Source organism: Eumetopias jubatus, unplaced genomic scaffold, assembly GCF_037043125.1.
Source record: "Eumetopias jubatus isolate StellerSeaLion01/CBP00866 unplaced genomic scaffold, mEumJub1_p1.0 scaffold_10, whole genome shotgun sequence".
In the NCBI taxonomy this organism is placed as follows: Eukaryota; Metazoa; Chordata; class Mammalia; order Carnivora; family Otariidae; genus Eumetopias; species Eumetopias jubatus.
In genome coordinates this window covers 52773053-52786108 of record NW_028274816.1, presented here as the reverse complement: position 1 = coordinate 52786108, position 13056 = coordinate 52773053, and the positions used below count along the sequence as shown (strand labels likewise).

The 13056-nt window shown below is 52.6% G+C and overlaps 1 pseudogene across 1 annotated transcript; it reads right to left on the bottom strand.

Annotated features, from left to right (window-relative positions):
- Positions 1 to 256: 256 nt before the first annotated feature.
- LOC148163235 (cell adhesion molecule CEACAM6-like) lies at positions 257 to 12701 on the bottom strand (annotated as a pseudogene). The gene is made up of 11 exons (XR_015769070.1): positions 12505 to 12701; positions 11321 to 11680; positions 7312 to 7590; positions 6665 to 6918; positions 6590 to 6591; positions 3821 to 4097; positions 2741 to 2861; positions 1712 to 1764; positions 1356 to 1387; positions 877 to 918; positions 257 to 609 (listed from the first exon to the last, which is right to left on the bottom strand). The product of XR_015769070.1 is annotated as a cell adhesion molecule CEACAM6-like (transcript).
- Between the last annotated feature and the right edge of the window lie 355 nt (positions 12702 to 13056).

Genomic DNA, 13056 nt, shown 5'->3' with positions numbered 1-13056 from the left:
CGTCTGACTTCGGCTCAGGACATGGTCCTGGGGTCCTTGGATGGAGCCCGACGTCCAGCTCCCTGCTCAGTGGGGAGTCTGCATTTCTTCTCCCTTTGCTCCTCTCCCCTGCTCGCGATCTCTCTCCCTCTCCCTCAAATAAATAAATAAAACGTTAAAAAAAAATACAGTAGCATGCTCTACTCACTGAGCCAGCCAGGTGCCCCTGGGGGAATTTCTGCTAAGAGAACTGACCATTCACAATAAAAGGGCCAAGGAGGGGATGAGTCCTTTTTATTCAGATCCTCTCAGATCATCCCTGGTAGGTCAGGGGTCAGGACCCTTTTCCTGGAAACCCCCACTTCAGGGGAAACGGGGGCCTTGTCCTGGGTTCAGGGCAGCCTGTAGGGGTCTCCAGAAATCAGTTGGGACCCGACCCTGGGTCCATGTCCCTGAATATCTTCAGAGCTGAGAGCCGGTTCTCTGGCTCAGGCTGCAGCTCCTGACTCCACCTAGAGTCTGGGGTCTCAGGAGGGCCCTGGAAGGAGCAGTTCCCAGGGGAAACTAAGAAGCCATTTCTGCTCTGTGGTCGATCTGGCAGTAAATGTTTGTGTCAGGGTGTCGTAATTCCTGTAAAAGAAAAAGAGGCCTCTGAGCCCCTGTCACCTTCCTGGAACATATCTGGGTGACTTTCAAGTTCGAGGACCACTTGGGCTGCTCTCTGGGAGCCTGGCTGTGTGGCAGGTGTCTGCCCCCGGCCCCTCCTTCCTCCCACAATGCCCTGTCCCTCTTGCTCTCTTGTTTCCTGAACCTGAAAACACAGCCAGGGGCAGTTAGGGCGCAGATCTTCAGCCCCCTTGGGCTTCGGGGACCAGAGCAGTTATTGCCCACACTCACCTGGTAGATAGGAACGGCTGTGGTGGGGCTGGGCAGGGAGTCCTAAATAGGAGAGAATGAGTGTTGGTAGTCAGAGAAGAAGGATCATTTCTCTATGGGAGTGATGGTTCTGCCTCTAGAAATGCCTTCTCCAAGTCTGCTGACCCATTCCCCAGGCCCGATCACTGCCCACTGCAACCCCTGCCCCATTTCTGTTAGCCCAGGACCCCTGGCTGATGCTCCCAGAGCCCACCCTGCCCATGTCTGGACTCCAGCATACTCCTTTGGCCAGCTCAGGAGAGCAGGGACAACTCAGGACATGCTGGGGGGTGGTCCTGCCCCTGAAGAGGGTCCACTCCTGGCCAGAACAGGGCTTGCCTTGTCCTGGCTCCTCTGAGGGAAGCAGGGTCTGCTCTGTGCTGCTGAACTGGCTGGTTGCCCACCTTGAGCCTGCACAGCCTGGACCCCAGTGGAATGAGTGGTGCAGGGGGCGGGCTTACCGGGGTTGCGGAGCTGCTGGCTGGACCATGGCCTGGGGACAGAGACAGGAGTTAGCACCAGGGCTGTGAAGATGCTTGGGCCCACCCTCCAGGAGGGGACAGGTCCTCAGCTCTCAGAGAACAGGGAAGCAGGAGCACCTCCCAGGGAGAGACCCACTGGCCATGTTAGGGCCCAATGGGGGTAAGGTGCTGACCTATGATCTGGATTCTACAGGTCAGGGAGTATGGCCAGCTGAGGTCCCCTGTGCAGGAGACCCAGACAAAGGGTCAGAGGCCCTGGGGAGTGACTGGCAGGATGGACAATGTGGGCAGGACTCCGGGGCTCCGGGTCCCACCCGCGCTGACGATGTACTCACGGGGCGTGGATGCTGGGCGCCAGAGCTCTCTGAGATCACGGCAGCCACTGGCCCTAGGAGAGATCAGGCTTCCATGTGAGGGGTGCAGGGAGAGGTCACAGCTTTGGTGTCAGAGCAGGGCACGAGGAGGATCCTCATTCCAGGCAGGGGTTACAGACCCCCTCTCTCCACCAGTGCTGTTTAGGAGAGGGAGGGCCCAGGAGAGGGGATTAGGAAAGGTCTTGGGAGCACTTCTGTCCTGGGCTCACAGGGGAAGCCCCACAGGCTGATGGGCTTCTAGGAGAAAGTGTCCTGAAAAGGGATCAAGGACCCAGGAAAGGAATCAGACATGCGGGTTTGCCTGAGTGGAAGGGTCAAGCCTGCAGCCATGTGTGCAGGACAGTTGGGGAGCCCCGGGTAAGCTGGATCCCTGAATGTGGTGCCCCTGCTGTGGCCAGACCCTCGCCCCCTCAGGCCAGAGGATGCTGAAATGTGTCGGCAGCCCGTCCTCCATCTCCATCTGCCTGGACAAGAGGCATAAGGACATCCCAGGACCTCCACCTGGCCGAACCCAGGTGTTCTGCTCTCACACAACAGGGACTGCGGTTCATGCATCTGCCATTTGGGGGATGACCCCACCTGGCCTGTCAGGATCTTCCACTCTCCTTTGCGTGACCCCGACCAGGACCGGCCTCAGGTCCCGAGGCTGCAACTGCCCCTCACAGGGCGTGTGGACTTAAATAAACCACGGGAGGTGCTCTTTACTGTGTATTTAGTCCTATGAGCACCGATGTAGGTTTGCCAAATGAATGCAGACAACCCTGAGGGATTGTTCCCTAGTTGTCCCTAATGTAAAACCGAGGAAGCTGGGAAAGAAGCACCCTGGACAGCAGCTGGTGAGGAAGGAGCCAGAGGGGATGAGAGGGAAAATCCAGGGGGCAGTTGGGTGGCCTAGAAGTTGCAGCCCAGAATCCTAGGTCAGGGTGGGGTCCCCTCCTGGCCAGGGCTCAGCTGGGGGACAGGATCAGCTTGTGGGAAATGCCATCGTACCTTCCAGTCCTTGTGTGGAGCAGGAGACACCCCAGGGCGGCTGACAGTGCCAGTCCGACCAGGACCCCGACTGTAATGCCAATGATGGACCCCACAGGGAGACCTGTGGTGCTTCTTTCATCTGAAATAAGAAGAAAACGGGAGGGGAATGAGTCCCAAGTCAAATCTGGGGAAGCCAAGAGGGGCCGTGGAGGAAGGGCCTGGTTAGGGAGGAAGGAAAGGCCACTGAGGTCTGGGTGATGTGTGTGTTGTCACCACGGTGACCCCACCCCCTTGACCGCTGCATCATTTCTCTTCTTCATGGTGAAACCCTGGACTTGCTTCATTCTTCACATTGTCCCCCCACCCCGGGGCCAGTGCCAGTGTGCTGTTCATTTTACTCTCACATTATGCCTCTTCCCCTGGGTCTTCCTTTCCATCTCTATCAATGTTCTTAGAGGGAGGCCCTTACCTGTTCACTCAACACTTTAAAGAGAATAACATTAGCTGACTGCTTTCGAGGTCGGCCCTGTGCCAGGCACGTGGGAAATACTTTACGTTTATCTCATCTGCCGCTTCCCTGTCCATGAGGGGGCCAGGTGTCATCCCCACTGTGCAAAATGAGCATCTGACTATGTAAAGGGCTTCAAAAAATCAGTGAATGTCACCGAGCTGGAACGTAATCAGACAACACTTAATCCCAAATCCCCGAGACTTAGCTAGTAACCAAAACCTTAATATCAAAAGGACAATAGCTGCTAAATTTGATTGAGCCTGAATCTGTATATGATGCTGGCTCAGGATTTCATCTCATGAACTCATATTAACAACCCTCACAACAGCCCTAAGATCCAGCTGTTCTTTCCAGTTTTACAGATGAGGACACTGAGGCTCAGGAGGTTCAGCATCTTGCCAGAGTTCCAATAGCTGGTACACATCAGAACCAAGTGGTAACAAGATTAGTCTAATTCCAGGGATTTTATCCACATTGCCCTAGAGGCTCTGAAGGTGGCTCCTACCTCCTCCAGGCCTGCATCCATTTCACACCCCCTGCCAGTAGAATATACAGGGAAGGAGAGGGAGAGGTGGCGGTTCACTCACAGCTCACATCCAGCTTGATGGGGTCACTTTTGCTAGAACTGACTGGGTTGGAGATCTCACACTGAAAATTCCCAGCATACTTTCTCCTGACAAGGCATATGGTGAGGGTGCTGTTGTCCTGGGTCAGCTTCATTTTCTCCATGAGCTTTAGACTCTGGCCATTGAGGAACCACTGAATGGAGACCCCAGTGTTATTTGTGGAGCAGGTCAGGACTACAGAGTCCTTATGTTCTGTGACTGTGGTGTTGCTGGCAGGGACAGAGGGCTGGGCCACGGGCTCAGGGGACAAACACAGGAAGTGTTGGAATGAGAGTGGGCCTGGGCCCTGGGGCTATGCTCCTTCCTGTACGATCTCAGCCACTCTGAAGGCCCAAGCAAGCTCTGTAAAGGTGCCTCAGAGGATGGCTCTGCTGTCAGCAGAAGGATGATTGTCTTTGTTCAGGTGACGTTCTGTAAGGAGAAGGCTGTACCTCCCCCTCTGATCCTCAAGTTCCCTTCTGGCCCTCAGTCCTGGGTCTGCTCTGCCTGGACATCTCTGTAGCATCAGCACCAGGAACCTCTTCTAAGGTCACATGTCCCGCATCCTCATCATCAGGTGAAATTTTTTATTCCCGTGGATTTCTGTGTGATTGTTTTCTTGAACATTTTGTGACTTTAAAAGATCATGTCTCATTCCTTATATACCTTTCCATGGATAGTGGGGGAGGAGGACTCGTAGCTCTTCTATCTTTGTGTCCAAGGCAGCTTCATGTAAAGTAGGGAAGGCATTCACATACTTACGATTTACTAGGGAATAAAAGCTGCCTGCACCATCTTCACAACTTTAGGAATCAAAGAGGTTTTTTTTTTAAGACTTTATTTAGTCTTTTGAGATGCTGAGATACAGAGAGAGAGAGAGAGCATGAGCGGGGGAGAGGCAGAGGGAGAGGGAGAGGTAGGCTCCCCGCAGAGCCAGGAGCCCGATGTAGGGCTCGATCCCAGGACCCTGGGATTACGACCTGAGCTGAAGTCAGACGCTTAACCATCTGAGCCACCCAAGCGCTGCAGGAATCAAAGAGTTTTTAATGTACAGGATTTCTCACTCTGAAGAAGACTTTTACTAGGAAACACCCACAGCTAGCATCACACTCCATGGTGAAACACTGGAAGTAGAAGACAAACATGCCACTTTTAGCACCGGTATTCAACACAGTACAGAAGTCCAGGCAAAAATAATTAGGAAGAAAAAAACCAGAGAATGCAATGAAATTGGAAAGGAATAAGTACAATTCTGTCTCTTTGCAGATGACGTGAAATTTTATGTACAAAACCCTAACGATCCCCACCCACCCCACAGAAACTGTTGAACTAATTAAGAATTCAACAAAGTTGTAGGATTCAAACATCAACATACAAAAATCACTCTGTTTAAGAAAACAATTCCACTTACAATAACATTAAAAACAATAAAATACTTAGGAAAAAAGAGAACAAAATCTTAGTAATTACTTAATGAGTCAGCAAACTGTATATGGAAATGTATAAAACATTGCTGAAAGAAATTAAAGAGGACACAAATAAATGGAAAGACATCCCATGTTCATGGAAGATGGGACTTCATATTGGTGAGATGACAAAGCTACCCAAAGAGATCCACAGATTCAATGTAATCCCTATCAATTTTTTTTAAGATTTTATTTTAAAGTAATCTGTATATCCAACATGGCACTCAAACCTACAACCCTGAAGTCAAGAGTCGCATGTTCAACCAGCTGAGCCAGCCAAGTGCCTCCCCATCAAATTCTGAAGGAATTACTTTTCAGAAATAGGAATTTCCAAAAATTTACATGGAATCAGGGGCCTCCAATACTTATTTTGAAAAAGAACAAAGTTGGAGGACTCCTACTTCCTGACTGAAAAGCTACATTAACCAATAATAATGGGGATCTGCTTTAAAGACAGACATAGAGACCAATGAAATTGGATAGGCACCCCGGAAACAAACACTGGCATATGGGGTTGAATGATTTTCAAGAAGGTTGTCATGACCATTCAATGGAGAAAAAAATCTATTCAACAAATGGTGTTGGGAACACTGGATATCCATGCGAATGAATGAAGTCGGACCTGACCTTCCACCACGTAGACCTTTGTACACCATGTACAAATGTTAGCGCAAAATAGACCAAACATCTAAACAGAAGAGTCAAAACTATAAAAGCCTTAGAAGAAAATGTAATGCAAAAACTTACTGAAACTGGATTTCCCAGTGATTTCTTAGATATGACACCCAAAGCAGAGACAACAAAAGAAAAAAAATAGATGAATTGGATTGCATCAGAATAGAAAACTGCATGGAGATAGATAGGAGTGCCATTGTGTTGAGTAGACCATAACATATAGAGTTGTCCAATCACTATGTGGTACACCTGAAACTAATTTCACGAGGTGTGTCAACTAAAGTTCACTAAGAAAAAAAAAAAAAGAGTGAGGGCAACCCATGGATTGGAAGGAAACATTTGCAAATCCTATCTGGTAAGAGATTAATATCCAGAATATATAAAGTACTCCTGCAATTCAACAACAAAAACAACTTGAACCTGAGGACCCTTTTTTCTTCCCTATTTGCAAAGCCCCATTTAATGCATGGGGCTTTCTGGAGCTGAGAACCCCCCTCCCCACATTCCAGCTGGACCCAAGGTCTGCCATGAGAACTAAGGGTAGAAACCTCTGCAGACATCTAATGGGAGAGTTTAGGGACAGATTTGGAAGCAAATGGGAAATGACTACTTCTAGGCTCTTTGCTGAAAGCCAGACAGACCTTCACCACGGCGATCCACGCAGATGCTCTAGGGATCCACTTACCAGAGACTGTGATAGTCTTGACTGTGGTCTTACTGAGGCGAGTGCCAGAGTTATAGGCGAGGCAGGCATAGGATCCATTATCATTCGCTGTGATGTTGGGGATAAAGAGCTCCTGTGAGGATGACTGGGGCCTCCCATTGATAAAGCAAGAATACTGTGCGGGCAGGTTAGAGGCTAATGGCAAAAGAGACTGAGGTTGGCCCCTGGATGGTAAAAGGAGTCTGAGGGGGAAATGGTGGGGGCGTCCGGGCCATCTGGAGCAAACAGAATAAAGCCACAGGTGATGTAATCTGAGGGTAACCGAAGCTCCTGGTGTGTATTAGGGCCACAGGGTCCCTCTGAGCTGGGTCCCAACCTCATTTGCAAAAGTTCCAGTAAAATCCCCCTGCTTCACTGAGCCTGGGTCTGACACATTCACCCCTGTCTCCTCACAGGCTGGTGACCTTCTCAGGGAGGAACTGTCCATCCCCATCCAGGCTTGGCTTAGGCTGAGTCTGCCCAGGTTGGCCTGGGACAAGAAGCCATGGCCAGCCTGGGGGTCCAGCTGAGAGTCATGGACTCGGACCCCAGAAGGATGGATGGGCCTGGCCCCCGGCATGTGGATTTAGGGTGACAGCCCGGGCCAGGTAGGAAGGGAAGTTACTCACAGAGAACATTCAGGGTGAATGGGTCACTACGGCCGGCACTCCCTGGGTTCCGAGTTTCACACTCATAGGGTCCTGTGTCATTCCTTGTGACACGGTGTATAGTGAGAGTCCTGTTGTCCAGGGAGAGCTCCAGCCTGGCGCTGGCCCGGAGACTCTTCCTGTTTACTGACCACAGGTAGCTTGTGCTCGGAGTTTGAGGTCCACATGATATTACGACAGAATCCACATTCTCCACGGGGTCGGAGTTGTTGCTTGTGATGCTGGGTTTGGGTAACTCCGCTGTGCAGACAACAGAGAGAACATTGCCCTGGGTGGTACCTGAGTCCTTCAAAGAATAAGGCAGGTCTGTGAAGCTCAAGACAAATGCAAGAGGATCTGAGCGCTCAGAGAACACAGGCCACCTGCTCTCCGTGTGAGAGCAAGCAGAGGCCTTCTCAGGTCAAAGAAGCGTCAGGGTTTGGTTGTAGAAGACACAGGACAGGGAGCCAGAGACCACCCTGGGCCTTGGCTGGTTCTTCCCTGACCAACTGACTGTCTGACCAACCTCAGAGGCCTGACCTGGAAAGTGCAGGTGCTGAGGCCCTTTCTACGGCACAGACCTACACCAGTCACCCTACAGGTGTTCTCCCCTAGGCCTTGCTTTCCAGGGTTGTCCTGGAGATGGGTAATGATGGGCCTTCCCAGAGCTCATAAGCCTGGAAAACACTGGATAGCATGGCCTGGAAGCGGGTATTTGAGCAGAAGTAATACCAGGGGACACCAGGGCCAAGCCTGGAGGTCAGTCCAGCACTCAGGCTGCGGGGCCACGAAGTAGGTCAGTTCTGCCCAGGTGTTCCATGGTGACTGACCTGAGACAGTGGTGGAGCAGAGTCAAGACTAGAAATGCTCCAGAAAAGAATGAGGGGGACAGGCAGGGCCTGGCTGGCTGTGGCAGAGAACTATGTGCTCTGCCCTCAGTCTTTAAAGTCTGTTTTCCCACTGCAGAGGCCAGTGAGGACCATGCTGGTCTTTCCTGAAATACAAGTGGGTGTTTCCAAATGCAGAAGGGGTGACTGGTGGTAGGTGGGGGAGTGGGGGGAAGGTCATCTGACCTTCATGGACCATTTGTAAACACAGTTATGGGATAGAAATTTGAGAAATTTAATCGTTTAGCATGTGAAAATCAATATTAATACCTGAAAAATCTAAGACCAGTTTCTAGAGGAATATCTCCCTAGGGAGCACTATAATGTTGTAGACCAAGTTCTGCAGTCCAACCACGATCACATGATGACCGAAGGAAGATGTTATACTGGATTTGAAATCAGTGACTCCCTGGGTACAGAAGGACAAGTGAGTCCTATTAAGAAAGAGAATTGAGGGGCGCCTGGGTGGCTCAGTCGTTAAGCGTCTGCCTTCGGCTCAGGTCATGATCCCAGGGTCCTGGGATCAAGCCCCGCATCGGGCTCCCTGCTCAGGGGGAAGCCTGCTTCTCCCTCTCCCAACCCCCTGCTTGTGTGCCCTCTCTCGCTGTGTCTCTCACTGTCGGATAAATAAAATCTTAATAAAAAAAGAAAAGAAAGAGAATTGATCGGGGAAAGTCTGAGGTGCCCCTGTTATATAGGGAGGAATGATACCAAATCAGTAGAAATGATATGTGTTATGTCAGTCAATTTAGGAAAGAAAGTCCCTGCCACCAATTTCTACAGCAAAATGGAAAGAAACCCAATGCTTGTATGAGGCTTTCTTTTGACCTCAGGAAACACAAGTTTGATCCAATTTACCCAAACTGGGCAGCATCTAAGTGAAAGGACAGGGACTGGTGGATCTCACCGTGTGAGAGGATCCCTCCCTATGGTGAAGGTGTCCTCAGGAGCACCCACGTGCGTGTGAAACAGGCAGTGAAGCAGTCGGAAGGCAGAGGGTCTGGCCAGCCCCCCGGGGGAGGGTCTGGGGAACCCCTGGGAAGAACGAGAGCCTCACCAGGACGAGCACGTGAGTCAGGAGTAACAGGCATGAGATGAGCCCATGAGCTTTTGGGGACTGCAGACCTGCCCTCCTGCCTTTGACTCCCTGCTGGAGTCATGTAGGGAGATCAAGGGGTCCCAAGTCCTTGTCATGGGGTGTCTTCCACTCGTTGGCGTCACGGAGGGAAAGAGTCCTGGATGAGGGCCCAGTGACAGCTCGCTCTCCTGGTGACCTGGGGGATCTGGCTCCTGACGGAGCCCGGCAGAGGATGCCGCTCGGATTTCTGTGTCCTCTACTGCTGCCTGGGAGGGCGGGCCGGGCCACAGGTGTTAGCAGGAGAATGCAGGGAAGGCTTAAGGGTTAGTAAAGGCGGCTGTGCAGAGCAGGGGTAGTCCCAGCTGGAAAGGAGCAGGAGGAGGAAGATGAGGGACAAGGTCGGAGCAGAGAGCCAGAAATGTCCCAGGCTGTGAGCAGTGAGGGTCACAAGGGACTTCACAGACTCCGGGCACTAAGAGCCCACAGCTGCCCCAGGGGCGGGATCCTCCCATGGCTGAGCAACAGCACAGTCCTCGTGAGACTCTCGGGCAGTGGCCTGAGGGGCTGGTGGTCAGAGGGACACAACATGGGTCTCAGCCCCTGGAGGGACAGGGAACAGGTGTGGCCAGAACCTCCTAGAATTGTGCATCCAGGGTCCAGACTCTGAAGAGACTGGGAATCATTCATTCCTTCCTTCCCTCCTTCATGAAAGAGCAATTGAGGTGTTGGGCCCTGTGCCGGTTAGGGGTATGCAGTCGGGAGGAGAGGGCAGAGTCCTTTCCCTTACACTCCAGTGGGATGCCATCAGCACATCAGGAAACGATAAGTGATTCCAAGTCCGATGCAGGAGCTGTGGATTGGCCACCTGAGGGGAGGCCTGGGCATTCCCCAACTGACTCTGGTCATTGATGAATTTAGTTCTTGAGTAAAAACATTAATTTTCCATTTGCACTCACTTCCCAGCCCAGAAAATCTACCTTGAGCTATGTATTCCTAAGAAGAGAGGTGTGATCCAACAGCTGGTCCCAGGGTCCACAGATGCCTGATAAGGCCCCCGACAGGCCTGTACCTGCAGACAGACCTTGTAGGATTGTGATCTGCCTGGGTGACTCTGATTCAATGTCTGCATCGCCCTGTGCCTCCGTTTCTCCTCAATAAAATCAAGTAAATGGTCTCAGGCTTGCCGTGTTGTCTGTAATTAACCTTAAATCCTTCACCATTACCTGACCTAAGGCTTGGTATAGAGGAGCTGCCCAAATAAACACGTTACTTGCCTCCATGAGAGACGGCTCCCTCGGCCTGATCCCTGGTGTGGGAGTTGCTGCCAGGAGCATCTTCTCTCCTCTGTTCCTCCCTGGGGGCCCTGACCTTCTTCTGGGGTCTCCTATCCCGCAGGGCCATCAGACTGTGGCCCAGAGACCTTGCCTATCTCTGTTCTCCACCCCAAGTCTCATGTGAAAGATCAGGCTCTGCCCCTCCCCAGATGTGGCTCTTGGTGCCAAGCCCTGGCTGGTGACCAGTTCAGGAACCTCAGGACTCAGGCAGCCAGGGAATTGTTGCTCCCAGTCCCCCCTGACAGGAAGCCAAAACCCACGTCTGGAATGGACTCGTCAGGGTCACTGGAGTCAGGAGCCCTGAGACAGGGGTCTGGGCAGGGGCTTTCTGGGCTGAGCTCTGGTGGGGATCCCAGGGGCCCATTAGGCCTGACCCTGACTGAGCCCTGCAGGGTCTTTCTCAGGGTCATATGTAGGAGCCCAGAGTTTTGGACTGAATCTCTCTCCCTCTGCTGAGTTACTCTCATCAGAGTGGTCCTTCTGTTTGCTGCAAATGTGCTGTGGCTGGAATCCAGGAAGGGAATTCAGAGCTTAGAAAGTTTGTCTCCACTGTGTGTGTCCCACACTAAATGTTCCAACCCGATACAGGACATAAGGCAGAGGGGATGGAGGTGCAATCCAGCCCTGTGATTCTGTTGTGTGAAGTAGAATTCACCCCACCCAAAACCAGAGGTGAGAGAGGAATTACTCACGGAATACGCTCAGCTGTCCTCTTCCTTGAACAACCTGAAAATTTTTCTTTATGATTTGTACGGTGTAGTATCCTGTGTCGTTCAGGGTGATGTTCTGGAACAGCAGGGATCCGTTGGGGTATATTGTCTCTCTGCCACTGTATGCAGGCCCTGCGGTACTATTTTGTGTGTTTACTGCATATGATACAATTTGAAGGCTGGGCTCTGTAGTTGGCCCTCGGAACCAGCCATAGCCTATAGGATCCCCAGGCCGATTGTGGACGCTCAGAAGAACGTTTTTCCCTACAGCAACATTGGGCGGCACCGATTCCACAGTGACTTGGGCAGTGGTGGGCGGGTTCCAGAAGGTGAAGAGTGAGACTAGGAGGGAAGGGAGGAGACAGACCAGTATTTGGACCTATGTGTTGGAGGGAAAGCTGGGGCCCTGGAGACAGAGCAGGTCCTAATCCCCCAGCTTCGCGGTGTGTGTCTGAGTGTGTGTGTGTGTGTGTGTGTGTGTGTGTGTGTGTGTGTCTCCTGTTGGTCAAGGTCAGTGGCATGACCACACTACTTCAGTGCCTCTGAACTTAATTTCCTCCGTTTCGAACACTGTTCCTCACATGTCTGTCGCTCACTGCCTCCCTGCCCTCGGATACCTGCTCCCACTCAGGGGGTCCTGGGGAGAGGCCTGCCCTGAGCGCCTCCTCTAAAGACCCTGTGTCTTCACATTCTGACCTTCCCTGCTCTGTTCCCTTCCTGGTGCTTGTCAGTACCTGACATCACGTTCTAGACATCTTTGCTTGTCTGTTTTCCTCCCCATAGAAGTGAGCTCGGGGAGGGCAGGGACTCGTCTGATCTGTGCTGTACCCCAGGGGTGGGGCCGGCTGCAAATCCCCGGGGAATGAATGAATGTGGCCCCAGGGCTCTCCAAGTCTGGCGTTTGTCTGTTAAGATCTCAGGTTGGTGGGAAGGTGCAGCGATTAGGTGGTTGTTATCAGTTTCAGAATTCAGTCCTCAGTGATGAGTAACTTGGGAAACAGCCCTTGGCTCCCCACTTCCAGATCATAAGATTTTCCCGTTGCTGAGCCGGCTCCCCGGTCCTGCCCTGCTCCCCTGTCGCCTCTCAGAGCCCTGTCCTCCCCGGGAGACCCCAGCCAGCCTCTCTCCCATCCTCCCGCCCCCTCGCAGGGGATCATCCCTGTCACCTGCCAGCAGGAGCTCCTGCCAGGGGACGCGTCCTCCTCGGGGAGGGGCCGAGGGGGGCTCCATGGTGCCTGCTGCCCGGTCCGTCCCTCCGTCTGGGGGAAGAGCTTCTGCTCCAGAAACGCTCAGGAGCACTGCCGTCCTGTCCGGTCAGCTCTACGGTCCTTCCTCCCTCTGAGCTGCGCGGCCTCTGGGGACAGGAGCGCTGGGCGGGGTCACGTGGGCCGGGGGCGGGGTCTCTGCCAGAGCCCCTCCCTCCTGACTCCCTTGTCCCATTCCTCCCCTGTCATCTCTGTCTACATTGCGGTTCCCTGGGAACTGCTGAGGCCTCTCCGTCTTCAGCTGTGATTTCCCAGCATATGCGAGAGCGCGCACACGCCCTTGTTTGGAAAAACACAAGCCTGTGGCGTTGGGGTCCGGTGACCCCCACAGCTCGGGGTAAGGGGCAGGGTCAGCGTCCCCACAGCCCTCTCTCCCTCCCTGTGTGGCTTTCCCTTCAGAGCAGGAGTCTGGGGGCTGCTTCAGGAACTCTTGTCACAGGGATGTCACCCCCA